The sequence below is a fragment of the Macrosteles quadrilineatus genome, unplaced genomic scaffold (assembly GCF_028750875.1).
Source record: "Macrosteles quadrilineatus isolate MER2022 unplaced genomic scaffold, UCM_ALF_1.0 Scaffold_6__1_contigs__length_79288215, whole genome shotgun sequence".
Taxonomy (NCBI): domain Eukaryota; kingdom Metazoa; phylum Arthropoda; class Insecta; order Hemiptera; family Cicadellidae; genus Macrosteles; species Macrosteles quadrilineatus.
This window is the reverse complement of record NW_026542599.1, coordinates 51405110-51420057: the sequence shown is the minus strand read 5'-3', so window position 1 is coordinate 51420057 and position 14948 is coordinate 51405110. Positions and strand designations below refer to the sequence as shown.

General features: G+C 31.2%; 1 non-coding gene across 1 annotated transcript; it reads right to left on the bottom strand.

Moving 5' to 3' along the window:
* Positions 1-12301: 12301 nt before the first annotated feature.
* On the bottom strand, positions 12302-12374 carry Trnan-guu (transfer RNA asparagine (anticodon GUU)). Its single transcript has one exon. It is a non-coding gene; the product is annotated as a tRNA-Asn (tRNA).
* Positions 12375-14948: the final 2574 nt, after the last annotated feature.

Here is a 14948-nt window from a genome sequence, read left to right as displayed (position 1 = left end):
CAAATTTGAAACGATAAAATACTTCAACAAAGTAGAAAAGTAAATCTGCAAATGCATTTGGTGCGTAGCGTTGTAAGAAAGGTTAACACCAAAGTTAGAGAATCCAAATTACAGAGGACGAATGCGAATGACTCGAGGGACGTATAAACGATTCCTCACAATTGGTTTGTCCCCGCAAATCCAATCAAATGCGGAGGGAAACCCACCACCATGTCACTCTGCTTACATATCTCATGGCCTCGAACATTGCATGTGGCACGACTTTGGACACTACAAGAATACTTTCCATCTAGATGCAAAAACCAAAACATGTTTGTTTGTGTATTTAGTGTGGTGTAATTTATTTGTTGTTTTAGTAGATGTTTATTTAGTTCTGATAAAGTTCCCCTCGTCTGAACGATCCTAAAATTTTTTCTAGCTTTATCTGTATTTTCTTTTTGAATAATTGAAGGACAACGTGGTCATAAAACTATAATCCATATATAAATCATAAAGTACCGCATGAACTTTTAAGAAAACTAAAAGTCACACCCCAATAAACCATATACTTAAAATGTTCGTTATGACGAGAAACCTTGCGAAAACCTATCCATGCTTTCATAAATTGCCCTTTAAGGCCTTAATTCCTTTCTAAAGGGAACTTTCCATATACCTAATGTTAAAAATACCTCAGCTGTACTTATTTTTTGTTATTCTTTCAATTTATTACATTATTAAAATCAGGTGTAATTATTTGTTTGTATTACTGTATTCTGTTTTGTTTATTTAGGCTTAAATTAACCAATCAATAGTTTTGTTAATACCTCTGAAGTCAAACAGGGTGAAGCCAGTGGGTAGCAGATAGTAGAATATATTTTTTATTTTCTCAATTCAAAGAACTTACAATACAATGTTCACAATTAAGCATTAAAAATTCACTTGAATGAAAAACAAACAACTTAGTTATGGTGATCTGAAATCTATTGGTGAACAGTCAGATTTAAGCTCGGGTATATGGGACATAAGTTCCTTGATCTTATCTGTCAAGGACCCAAGATTACCTTGTGATTTAGACTGCGTGGATTTCGTTTAAATGTTCATAGAATGTGTGCATTCAATGCTCTCTATTTGGTCGTAGTAAATTATAAATTAGTAAAGTACCGAGAAACTATGTACTTTACATCAACAAAAACTCTATTTATGACATATATAACACACACTCTTAATATTCAAATCTATGTTGTATGAAAATAAAAAGGATCTATAATGTAACAAACCAAATCATAGTGGAGGTTCCATTATCACGAAGTTGTTTGGAAAAAGTGAATACCGGTATGCCGACAAAAATTACGATTCAAAAGGTTTTTACATACAACCATGATCAAATTATGTAGAGGATTTGGAAGGAAATATAGGTACTCCAATAATTTATATTGCGTTATTATCACTTACGCTTATTGATTAACAATACACAATATATTCGGTGTTAAAGGCTAGTATATAATTGAAGCACAATAACAGTCATTTTTCATTTTATTTAGCGTGAAGCCAAATGCTTCATTTGTGGTCTACACCACATTACCTTTAGTCAGACAAACCAAATTGGGCTCGACGGATGAGATAGCTCTTGGGACTGAAAACGAACCCGCAAAATTGGTTTGTCTCCCCTATCCAATCAAATGTAGGCCACTTACTGCACGGCTCTTACTGTCAACATTTCCACACTATAAGGTTGGCGGAGATTAAAACTATAATGATTCTACCACAGAATAGTATATTTATGCTTCTAGTACACCTCTTAACTTGTGTAAAACTAAAGTAATATTATTATTCATGTCTACATGGCCTCGTCTATGTGACTGATGGTGTAACGTGATCACCACATAATATGTCAACACTACATAGACAGTATACTATAGTGTGTGTGTATGTGTGCGTCAATGGTAGTGACGTATGACATCGTGTCAAATGTCCTCGTGTTGACATAACTCTATCTTTACCGGCGAAAATCAGAATTTTATATTTATTCTGCAGTTAATAAATTAGGGTTTGTCTTTTTGAGCCATGCGTGAAAACTTCTCGATTATACAATATCAACTAATTTTGAATACCAAAAATGCTGTAATATATTTTTTCCTAACTCGAACCTTTTTTAATATTACAAATGACAACATGTAAAACAGATACTATACAGGGTGTATATAAAGTCCCGCACGGGCTTAGTATTTTCTAAACGGCAACAGATAAATCAATAAGATTTGGTACATCAACACCACACCTAAAAATCTACTTTTTTAAGGAACTATCAATTTTCTGTCATAACATGGGGACGTCCCACAAGGAGTAGAAGGAAATCTTAAATAGAAGCATAGAAGCATAGAAGGAGCTCAAAAGAACGCCTGAGTAAATGGCAGTCGTTCAAAGATTCAAAATGGCAGATTCAAGAAATTTTTGAATGACTGCCATTTTGCGCAGAATCAACCTTTTGAAGTGCGGTTTGCGGCATTGTATTCTACTAAAAAGGGCATTTCATTTTATGTGCATATTGACCTATGCTTCCTTTTAAGATACCCTTCCGACTCCTTGTGGGACGTCCCCATGATATGACAGAAAATTCATTGTTCCTTGAAAAAGTAGATTTTTAGGTATGGTATTGATGTACCAAATCTTATTGATTTATCTGTTGTCGTTTAGAAAATATTAAGCCCGTGTGGGACTTTATATACACCCTTTATATTTGACGAATGATCAAAAGTCGTACCAACAAGTATGCTTTGTAAAGCGTAGAAAGAACAATACATAAAACCATGCAGTCACAAAAGATCTTTATTTCAACTGGAACTGATTTTCCTTTCAATATAGGACTTCATGAATTTAAATATGACATGGAAACGAACAAATTGATTGTGATTGGATTAGACCTACTCACAATGAAATAATTGTTAATGTCACGTACCGTGCTATCACAATGTCAATAATATTAATCCTAACAGTTACCACTTGTACCTAATTATTATACGTGTTCAATGCTATCTCTGCTCAACTAGATAACATTATTAACCTGGCAGTGTCAACTTCATTCTGTGAAGAGATAATTTATAGTTGAGTTCCAACTGTAATTGATTCTCTTGTTTATACAAACAAATATTTATATTTTTATCGGAATTAATGATGACCTTTTTCGTTTTGTAATAGACTCCATTTCAAACCTTTGTTTTCCTGTACTCCTTCGTTTCAGAAACACTGTATAATGGCATCACCTTTACAAATGACAAAGTCCAAACTAAACACTATAATGCCCTTTATTGTCACCACTTTCAACTCTTCCTTCATCGAGCTCTATTTGCCTATAAAATAATTCTCGAAAGTATGAGCACATTATTGAGAAGTGGATTAAATTATTATTAGCTTTAAATTTTGATTATCTGAGGTATTTTTTCAGTGGTGCAGTTCCAATGCAGTTAAAACCGTACCGTGCTCACCAGCACTCCTTCCTAAGAGAATGAATTTACCAATGAAAGTCTTACACAACATTTACCATTTTTTTCTACGTCAGTGTCATTTTGAATTTAATAAACACTTTTAAGTGAATGCGGACCAAGTAAAACATACCTTAACTTACCATTCTCAGTCTACTTCAGTGATATTTTTTTATTTATACATTCTCAAGTTTTTGAGGATGTGCCAACTTGTACCCCACACATTCTGAAGTCCGTGATACACACAGCTTGACTAGAAAAACATTAAGTTCAAAGACAATTTTACTTTACCTAGCCAGAGTTATCTTGCAATTTTACAATCTATTATTACGATCACTAAATCCACCCAAACTTACGAGGATCTTTAGCTTTTAATGAGCCTAAATCTAACCATAATACAAAAAATAATCAGGGTATTCGGACGTAACCACTATATGAAAGTTTAATCCGATCTATATCGCGTTTACCGCTAAGTGAACTGTAAAGGCTTGAAATAATTGAAACTTCCTAATTGACAGCGATGTAGTGTGGTCACCCATTGTTGTACATTTGTGACAATAACTGCTGACAATCATTTCTCGTCGTTACAATTCAAGTGTTGTGGTTTGATTATCGATTCAAGCTGTCAAATCTTAGGATTCTCCAATAGGGATAGTTCAAACAAATTGTAACTGTTTATGTTGTTCACTAAGAACGATAGAAGGGGTTTTAACGCTTCCTAGTCGTTATATTTTGGGAGGAATGAACCAATTTTGAATACTGTAATGGTCTAGTTTCAAACCACAATTGTATTTCTAAATTGTATTTTATTAACATTCTTTATTCTATATTCTTCATTTTATTGGATTTCTATTGTATTTTCGATCAGTTTGTTTATTAAGCTTTTTAGAACGTTCTAGGCTTTAGAAAGGTTTTATTGCAATGGATCAATAATCTTGAGGAGATTGAACTATAGTTACGGATATTGTACGTTTATACTATTTTAGAATTATAATTACAAAATAGTTTTAGCAATGGATGATACTTTTATGTCAACCATATTAAATTTTCCTTAAATTTTCGTTAAAGTGGGTTTCATGTAAAAAAATATAAATACACCCTTGAAAAAGTACACCTTGTTCATACATTTAAGCTATACGAATTCGTTGTTGATTGACACTTTTTCCTAGTGGATTATCTTTATAGAAGTAAGACCGATGACTGTAACGTTCCCATAAAAAAAAACTCTCTTTTAACTTGATCTTAAATGCTTGAACTTGATCTTGCTGGAAACACACAGTTATATGGACGAATGAATTTAGAAATCGTCTATGTTGACATACAAAACCCCTATCAATACCGTATCTCAAATACTAAAAAGCACGACTGTTTTCCAATATCGGAAATCTGAACTTGACAGTCAAATATATCATCTGTCAGTTTTGCTTCAGGCAATTACGAATGGACTTGATTGGCGAGGGCAGTTAGCATTTGGTACAAAAATACTAGGTTTTAACTTCTATTTAAATAGTTGTTGGATAAGTAAATTAATTGAACATAAAATCAATTAAGATTCAATTAGAATGTGTATAGGAATAGCAATTACCTAATTACCCAATGAAACGGGAACAGTTTCCAAAATTTGCAATCCCTCTAGTAAAACTTTCTAAAATTAGTTTTAATCCAACGATAATGTACGAAAGATTAATAAAAGTAATGAATATGAGGTTAGTACGTTTGTTATGTTTGTAATCCATTTGTAAGCTTTTGTATCGTTTTCAGCAATTCTCTACAAGTTTAACACTACAAGATCTGTTTTATGACAAAATATAAACATTTTGTAATTTTAATTTTATCTATTTTGATAAAACAAAATAACCTTGTGAATCATTATTGGAAATAATAAGAGAAAGTGAGTGATGAAGAAAAACTTTAAAAATATCTATTTAAATGTTGCTTCGAGTGGGGTTTTAAAGTAAGGTCCGTTTTTGCATGTAGCTCCGTAGTTCGAGTGCAAGTGTGTAGCCTTTTCATACCTTTGGATAAATATTGACTTGATAGTTTGCCAGTAAGTTGAAACCATCTGATTTAACCGGTTTAGTTCAAATTACATTGGATCAAGAAAATCGGTGAAATACTGTACATATTTGATCAGTTGTCGTTTTCAAATGCCTTGTAATACCTTCAATAATCAATTATTTTCATCCGGGTGCTTTGTACTGTATTTAGCCTGTTTATAAACATATCAAAAGATTGTTTGTTTACATTTACACATATTTTTCCACGGCCATCATACATAAGCCTAATGATAAATATAAAGAAATTAATCCAGTTTTAACTGTATAATATGAATTACCAAATTGAATTGTGTTTCTTTAAAACCTCACTATTAACAGAAACAGGGTCCCAAAGAGCTTCGCTCAACTCAGCTCAGTTAAAATTATCTGAAAGTCAACACTTAAAAAGTAAATTCAATGCGATTAACTATAATTTTACCGTAAAATTGCCCATAAATAGTTGTTAAAACCACTACAATTAAAATTTACCAGCTAATCACAAAGGTGGTAATAGATTAGAAATAAATGACCATTTTCTATAAGTGGAATTTCACTTGATATATTACTGTATTATCAAATTAGCAGCCTAATATTAGTACGTAAATCCATTGCCAATGTCGGAACGATAATACTGTCTGATTGAATAGGAGATAATTGAAACAGTATTTGGATGTTCAGCATGAGTAACTTTGATTTCAAATATACGGATCAATAGCAATTATTGATACTCAGAATATAGTCATTTACAATAGCGATTATAAGGATTAATTAATTTTATTAATTTATAAGGATTAATTCTCAGTTCTAAATTTAATGAATAACCAACCTGTCTAACTGTATAAATGGTTCAATTGTAGGTTTATAAATAAAACTAATAAAAGAGTTAAAGACACCCAGTGAATAAAGGTGGGTAGCAAAGACGATCTTGGTAGTGTTTTATCTGAAGGTCGCTGGTCCGATTACAAGTTAGATCGTTTCCGGACCCAGATGTCCATTTGTCACGGGCTATCAAGGTATTGGAACCAGGGTGTAGGCCGTTCCCTTGCAACAAGTTCAAAATGCCTATGGTATAAATACACGGATGAAACAGTGGAGGCGAGACAAGAATGGAATGTCATAAAATTAAAGTCACAATATTGTTTGCACTAAATAAAATATTATATTGTTGTGTTGCTTAGTGGTTAGTGTCTTTCGGTGGGAGGGTCACTAGTTCAATCACCGACAAATCCACAGTAATTAAGAATCTTGTGGATCACTTCTTAGAATGCTTTGGCTGGACTCTGTAGAATAAGATGGAGTAGAAGACACATTTCAAATTGGTTCTTACTTTCCTCCACTTTTATGTTTAAAGGATGCACTTTGGACGATTAAAGTTTGTATAAATTAATACTACTACTACTTTTCAGCTTGGATTACGGTTAGTTTCACGATCTAATGCCAAGTAAACATTACAGGTACAGTAGCAGCTAGGAGGGGCTTATCCCTTGTGGGTTATAGCGTCTCATTAAACCAGTGGCTAACAGCTGTAAATACTGGTTTGCACTTTTGAATACATCCAAGTTTTTTGAGTTTAAAAGAATGATGAAAAATGTAAAACAAATGAACTTTAACACAAACATTCAATTTATTACGAAACCTTTATTCAAAACGTACATTTTAACAATCATTTAAAACAAAATCAATAAATTTAAAAAGTGAGTGGTATTTATAAAGCATAAGCATCTATGGTCGTAGACAAATTAAGAAAGTATCTTTTACATTTAATTAGCAAATTCACTTAGGAATGATCATGTTTTAGTAGTTTGTTTTGTCTTGCGATATTGAAAAACATATTTAATACCATGAAAAAAGCATAATTTTTATATTATGTTAAAGATATTACGTTAAAAATTGTTAATACTTAATATTTGTAAACCCAATAAGTGTAACATTTAAAGTATGGTAATGAATATTTGTATTGGTAGCAGAGTGGTTATAGTAAGTCTCTTTAGATCTGAAGGTTACTCGTTCAACTCCCAGCGAAGAAGTATCTAGACCTAGATGTCATTAGTATTTGATTTATTAATTAATGATTTTATATAACGAAATAGTTGACGTTAAATGGTAAGAAACCATCGTTTTGACAGCTCACTTACTTACCCGTTTAAAATACCTTTATGGCCTTTATGTATACAAAATAAACATGTAAGTACCAACAGTAAAAAAAAAAAAAAAAACAGTCCAACAGAATATATGAATGGATCGAGGTAATAATCAGGATAAAACTGTAATTAATATTCAAATCATATATGTATATTCAAAGCGTCGAACATATTACTTAAACATTTTTCAATAGCTTATTACAATCAGAAAAGCACTTCAGAAAACTTATGTGTAATTAGTTCAAATAATCTGTGAATAATATATTTACAATAAAAAAATAAAAGGTTCTATTTATAAGTCCATAAACACAGATCGGTCAAAACGAGAAGCTTCATTATTTTTGTATTGGGCTGCCCAATCGAGCGGTTATGGTTGGCAAATAATTTATATGGTTCTAATTGACAGTAAATGGTTGAAATGGAAACTCTGAATTGTTGTCTCGCTTCACAATGAATACAAAGGTTCCGCTTTCACAACAATTACTCGCATTGATTGACAAACCAGTGTTTCGAATGATTACTTTTTATTCCTTACAAGTGGTTAAGCTGTAATAATATGTAAAACTAATAAAGGCGATTAAAATGAAATTGTATATTATATTTAAAACTTAGAAGAACAAATAGCGATGATAATATAATAATGCTCTTTTGCTTGGATCTATATAACACAGTTTTGCAGATTTAAAAGGTCCAATGTCATAATAAATATTAATGTGGTATTGGACTCTTGCTGAAATAACAAAGATTTTATTATTTCAAGGTAGATGAGCTTTTTGTTATGCAATTTCTTTACCAACAATAGTTGGTAATATGATAATTGATAATTTAAATCCCAAAGTAATTGATTTACTACCGTTGAACAAACAAAGGATACCAAAAAGTTTTTACGACGAGGCCAAGATTGGTTTAATTGTTAGCAATTTCGTGTCGAATGGGTATACAGTATTGCAATGAAAATAGACTAGCTAGAGGAACCTCACTATTTATATCACAGAAGAGTGGTGTATAGATTAGGATATTTACTTATATTTTTTATAATTGTTGTGTTTATGAATTCTTCCTTCTTTTTTTGTTTTAAATACGGTGCAAACCTTAATATAGGTTCATAACATCAGCTAGTAATTTAAAAGGTATACTTTGAAACATGGATAAACATTTTTAGGCGTTGATGGGATTTGAACCAAGCAACGTCTGAAGTCGTATGCTTTAAGTACAACACAAGCCATGTTCTACTACAAAAGATTATTACACATGTAGATATTATGAAAATTTAATCATTAAAACACAGAGTATAGATGACTTGATAGTTTAGGAAGCCTAGTTGTTAAAGTGCTCACCTTTAAATCTGAAGGTTAATCGTTTGATCTGAAACTAAATAGATTATGGACCAGCGCTGCTTTTCATGCTCCATTAAATTATGAAATTTAAAAATAGCACGTGGCAATGTTGGATAATAATACCAGGGTTTGCACCGTTCCCAAAGAAATAAATGGCAAAAAGAAGTTGTAATAAAATGCAGACAAATGCTTAGATAAATAAATAAGATATTTAAATTTGTTTTAAATATTTTACTTTACCACATTGCTTTTCTAAATACTCGGACCATAGCCTGGGTGATAGCGTAGTCGGTAGAGAGGGAGTGTTATCAGTTGACCACAGTGCATGGGTCATCATCATATGGGACTGATCGTAATGTGTGTAACGTTTGGTTGTATCGGAGTCTACCAAAACACAATGGAACACTCACAAAACATTCAGTCTCAAAATATAATATGCGGCAATAATGATATTATAAGATATTTTCACGTTTTTGAATATTGTCCTTGTTAAGTGATTGAATTTATAATTCTTTAGATGAAATTCAGTTTAGGTCAAGAATTTGTGTTTTTTAGAGAACTACGGACCTGACTGTCCATTGTAAATGAAAGACCTCTCGAATAGTGTTCACAAATAAACAGTGATAAATAAGTGTAATAAATTCCTTTTTATGTCGCAAAGCAATATTTCTTCTAAAACCCCATATAAAATTTAGGTAAGGAACTTTGTATAAAGTCTAGACATGAGTGATTTTTTATGAGTGAATTAAAAGTGTGGTTATGTTTTAATTCATGCCAGTTAAATTGTTATATTATTCCAAGTTATTAGAATAATAGAACATTTTTATATATTATGCACCCGTGTCCATTCCTTTATTTAGGCTTTAATACCAGATATAAAGTAATTATTATAATTTAAAATTTATAGCTTGAACCTTATATATGTAAAAATCAGTGTATAGGAAACAATTACAAATAAGTATTCGTCTGCTGGGACAACAAGAAATAATTAATAAACATAAAAACCTAATCCATTACTACTGACCAAAAACACTCTTAAATATGTTTTTAAACTAATTAATGAAGAACATAAATTTATAAAGGAGTGTTGTGTTTAAAACAGTTGCAGAAACGATAGCTAAGAATTTAAAAATATCACGACTATGTTATTGAACATAACACTTTATACATTTATCTAAATTTCAGTTAAAAATACGTAATCGATATAAAGTTATACATAATAAAGTATGAAAAACATCGTGGGTATTTCCTTAAAATCAAAATATTTACTTGTGATTTTTTTATTTCTTTGGTATAATAAAATCTACCATCCTTTGGGTTTTAGAATATGTTAACTTTTCATTGTATTGATGATTTGCTAACTCAGAATGCTTAGGATTTTAAAAACGGTTTTTTTTTATTCAAACGCTCGAATAGTATTACTTAAACATTTCATAGATTTTCAAGATAAAATGTCTAATAAATATGTCCACTAAAAAATTGCCTAAAAACTGTACCCACTAAAAGTAAGTCAACATTTCTAACACATAGCTATTGAAATGCAACCCTCCATGTCACGTATACCTAGTATGTTGTAAAATAAGAAACACAACAGTTGTACGATTTTATACAAAACTAACCATTAAAAGTACTGCATTCATATTTAAAATATAAATAACTAAGAAAAAAAAAATAGACGTATTGTAGGATTAATAAAAGCAAGTTGGCGAAGAGTGCTTTACCCTCCAAATCGAGGCAGTCTGGCGGCAAATTACAAGGTGTCTGCCTTGAGGGCAGTCACTGGAGTAATAATTACCACTCATCTCTACATTATAACAGAAGGGCTTTCCGTTTGTAAACATATAAAAAAAATATAGTCCCTATCATTAACTTATGGTAGTTTGTTGTGAATGAGTTTCTTCAAATACTGAGAAAGTTTTCAATCAAAGAAGGAATTAAAATGGAGGAAGGTATGCAGCACAGAGAGTACTATAAATTGTAGTATGTTAAATAGACAGGGACCTCTAAAAAAGGATCTTTGATACAGAAGGACTTCAATTGGAAGAATTTACCCAATCCATGGGAAAATCTTCTCATTTAAGAGGCGTGCCATTTTTCGTCTACTTTGCAGAAATCTCCTCTAAGAAAACAATAATAACAGTTGTTACTTAATTATATCGACTTATTTTATGCATATAAGAAGGCATCTCGTATGCCTTCAATTTGTGACGAATTATGGTTTTCTTTAAAAGGGTTTAACTTTTTAATTGTACCTTTCTGGATAAGATAATTTCATTCTACTACCCAAAAATAGGATTATAACTCAAATCTTAACTGAATTGATAGAAGTATCTTTAATAGTGATCGATGTACGTGGGTGTATTGATTCATATACATTAATAATCATAATAATATATTATGGAGGAACATTAAAATGACTGAAAATGCATCACAATCAAATTACGCACCATCAAATTTCAATTTAATACGTAACTTCAATTTAGTTTAAATAAAATTTAATACATTCCAATGCATGAATATAGATTTTCTTCGCCTTATAACCAACCGTGCCTATATTGCATATAGTGGGTTATATACCGACTCATAACAAAAGTTGGGGAAAATAATTGGTTTACTGTAGTAAATTTAGAATAATAGCTTTAGAACAATAACTTTTTTTAAAAACATTTACCTTAAATAATTGTACTATAATTACTCACCAAGGTAAAACTCTTTAGAAGGAAAAGAGTAAAATAAAACCCTCGATGCTAAGTAAAAGCAGCGCGTTGTAGTGATATTTTAGTGTTAAATTGTTGTTGTAACATTAAGAAGACAAATTGAGAAGAAGAATGTTTGCCGCCAAATCGAGTCAGTCTGGCGGGAAATTGTCGAGCGTCTGCTTCGGCTGTGAAATAATAACTCTCATGTCACCGTAATGTACTCACTGCGTCTTAGGGAGAGTTTATTTTGTAGCTAATACATAACTGAATTCTATCTTACATCTTTTTATCAAAATCATTTAGATTGATTAGCTTTAGTATATTTTAAGGAAAGTATGTAAAGAATGTTACATCATGTTAGTTTTATTTTTGTTTACACCACGTAACCGTGTATATGATGAACAGTTTTTAAAATTAAAATTAAAAGAAACTAATTCATACTCTTGTACTTATCTTCATAATTTGATCCAATCTAAAATGTCCCGTACATTGTTAAATAAGTATATTCAAAATTAAATCAAAATAAATTTTAATAGTTTATACGATAACTCAGAAAATCCATACTGTTTACAATTTACATAATTTATACATCTAATTATGTAATTTTTAGACTAATATGTACAAAATATTCGCCCCCGGGTGGGCTCGAACCACCAACCTTTCGGTTAACAGCCGAACGCGCTAGCCATTGCGCCACGGAGGCTGATAATGTAAAAGGGTCAACATTTGGTCAATTCCACATCATCAGTAAATTTAAACATTGGTTGAGAGTTTCCTATTAACATAGACAATTGAAATTTCACTTTAAGAATATTATTACCTTAGCATTTGTCATGAACATAACTATTGTTCGTGCTCATTTTATTAGATGATGACCATTAAACTGATTTAGCTTTCTATTTCCTGAAACATTTAATAACATTTTTAAGATGTGCGTAGTTTATTGGGAATGAGTAACGAACATAAAAATGTATACGTTTTAAAATCATATATACAAATAATTTAATTGGCCAAAAAATATAGGAAGTGAAATAATTGTCAATTCCTTTAAAAAAAGGGAGAAGCAGGTAATTTTTTCTAATTTGACCAAGGGTTACAGTAAGTTTTTGTGTAAATTATAATTAATTTTTTCACAGTGGGTGTATTACGATTTACCCTTATATAGTGTATAATATGTATACCTAATAGGTATAGAATTCAACAATCATTGAACAAGAGAGAGAATTAATCTCTTAAAGTTCTGATAGTTAGGAATTTTGACTGCAATTGATAACAGTTCAACATAGTTTATTTATATGCCAAAATTTCACATGGTACAATGCAGGGGTACACACATTTTTAAGCATTTGACGTCGTGTTTTATTTCAAATTTAAAATGAATCTAACGCATAATACCAATAAACAAACTATAAAATTAAAACATAAGTTTAAATAAACAAAATTAATACAATATACCTATAATCCAAAGATTACACTATTTAGTACAAATACATTGTGTGTAAATTAAGTATGGAAACAAATCTGTATTTTTAAAACCGAAATAGATAGAAATATTCTATTTGTGGCAATAATAGTTAACAAAGATTCCGCAATTTTTCACATGAAAAATATTTTTTTACCCCCCTAACAGGGTAGGTGGTAGGGGGTGACTTATTTTTTTCAAATAGCAACCCCTATTGAGTGACCCCTCATTTTGAAGGGTTTGTCAAAAGAAACACAATGACGCAAATCCGAGGTGAATATCTCACTCCTAGCCCAAATGGCGGATATTCCAAAATTTGATTTATTGTACGTGAAAAGCACCAATTTCACAAATAATGGAAAGAAATCTGTATTTTTAAAACCGAAATAGATAGAAATATTCTGTTTGTGGAATTGATTGTTGACATAGGTTCCGCAATTTTTTTAATTAACAATATTTTTTCAACCCCTTTAACAGGGTAGGGGGTGGGAGTGACTTATTTTTTTCAACAACAACCCCTATTGAGTGACCCCTCATTTTGAAGGGTTTGTTAAAAGAAAAAGAATGACGCAAACCCGAGGTAGATATTTCACCCCTAGCCTAAATGGTGGGTAATGAAAAATTTAATTTTTGTAAAAAAAAGCCCATTTTGGAATATCCGCCATGTTAGCTAGGAGTGAGATATTCACCTCGGATTTGCGTCATTGTGTTTCTTTTGACAAACCCTTCAAAATGAGGGGTCACTCAATAGGGGTTGCTATTTGAAAAAAATAAGTCACCCCCTACCACCTACCCTGTTAGGGGGGTAAAAAAATATTTTTCATGTGAAAAATTGCGGAATCTTTGTTAACTATTATTGCCACAAATAGAATATTTCTATCTATTTCGGTTTTAAAAATACAGATTTGTTTCCATACTTAATTTACACACTGTATATGCTTAGTGGAATCAAAATATATTTAAGTCCACAGAGAAACTAAAACCTTTTATTAGATTATATGACCATCTGAAAGGTTGCATGAAATTAAACGTGCAATCTTTGTGTTTAGTGGCTTAAAAATTCTAGCATAATGGCACAGCATCAACCAGTTATCAGGTTTACATGCAGCAGTAAACGTTCTGCATTGTGATATCAGGCCCCCGTAATGTTACATTGTAGGTACATACAATGAACATGAGCTACTGTATTGTCATTTTAACTATTTTTTACTTTCTTAGTTTGTGCAGATAAACTTTTGGTTATTATTTACCAGTTGTTTTATAACACATACTACGTTATATGAAGTTTTTACATAATCATTACAGTGATTCGGAATGATTTCTGTAGCTTCTTTAGCATGGAAGCTGACACATTTAGTTATTATGTTTAGTTACTAACCTGAGGGCTGGCATAGAAAAGGTTATCCTTACTGGGTAGGGTTTCAAATTCAAATATATTTATTTAAGATATTACAAGCATGGCCTCACCAAGTTTACAAAACTTGTTGGACCAATAGATTCGAAAAATGAAAAACAAAGTTTACAGATTTTTTCCTTTAGTTATGTTTTCTGAGTGCAAACAGAATGCAAAAAGGATATTTTATAAATAGTAAAAAAGTATTAAATATTTATATTGTGATGATTATCCATTCCTACTTGTCAACTTGAATAGGTGATACGTCAATTCAGTGAGTTGTAGCTTGTATATTTGTTAGCGATTGAAATACCAGTAGAAAAAAGTAAAAATGTGTCATAATCATTGGCATTGTGTACTTTTAGAGTTTTCAGAAGGCTGTCGTTCACATTATGTACTTTTGAGACACCAGAAGGAGGTAA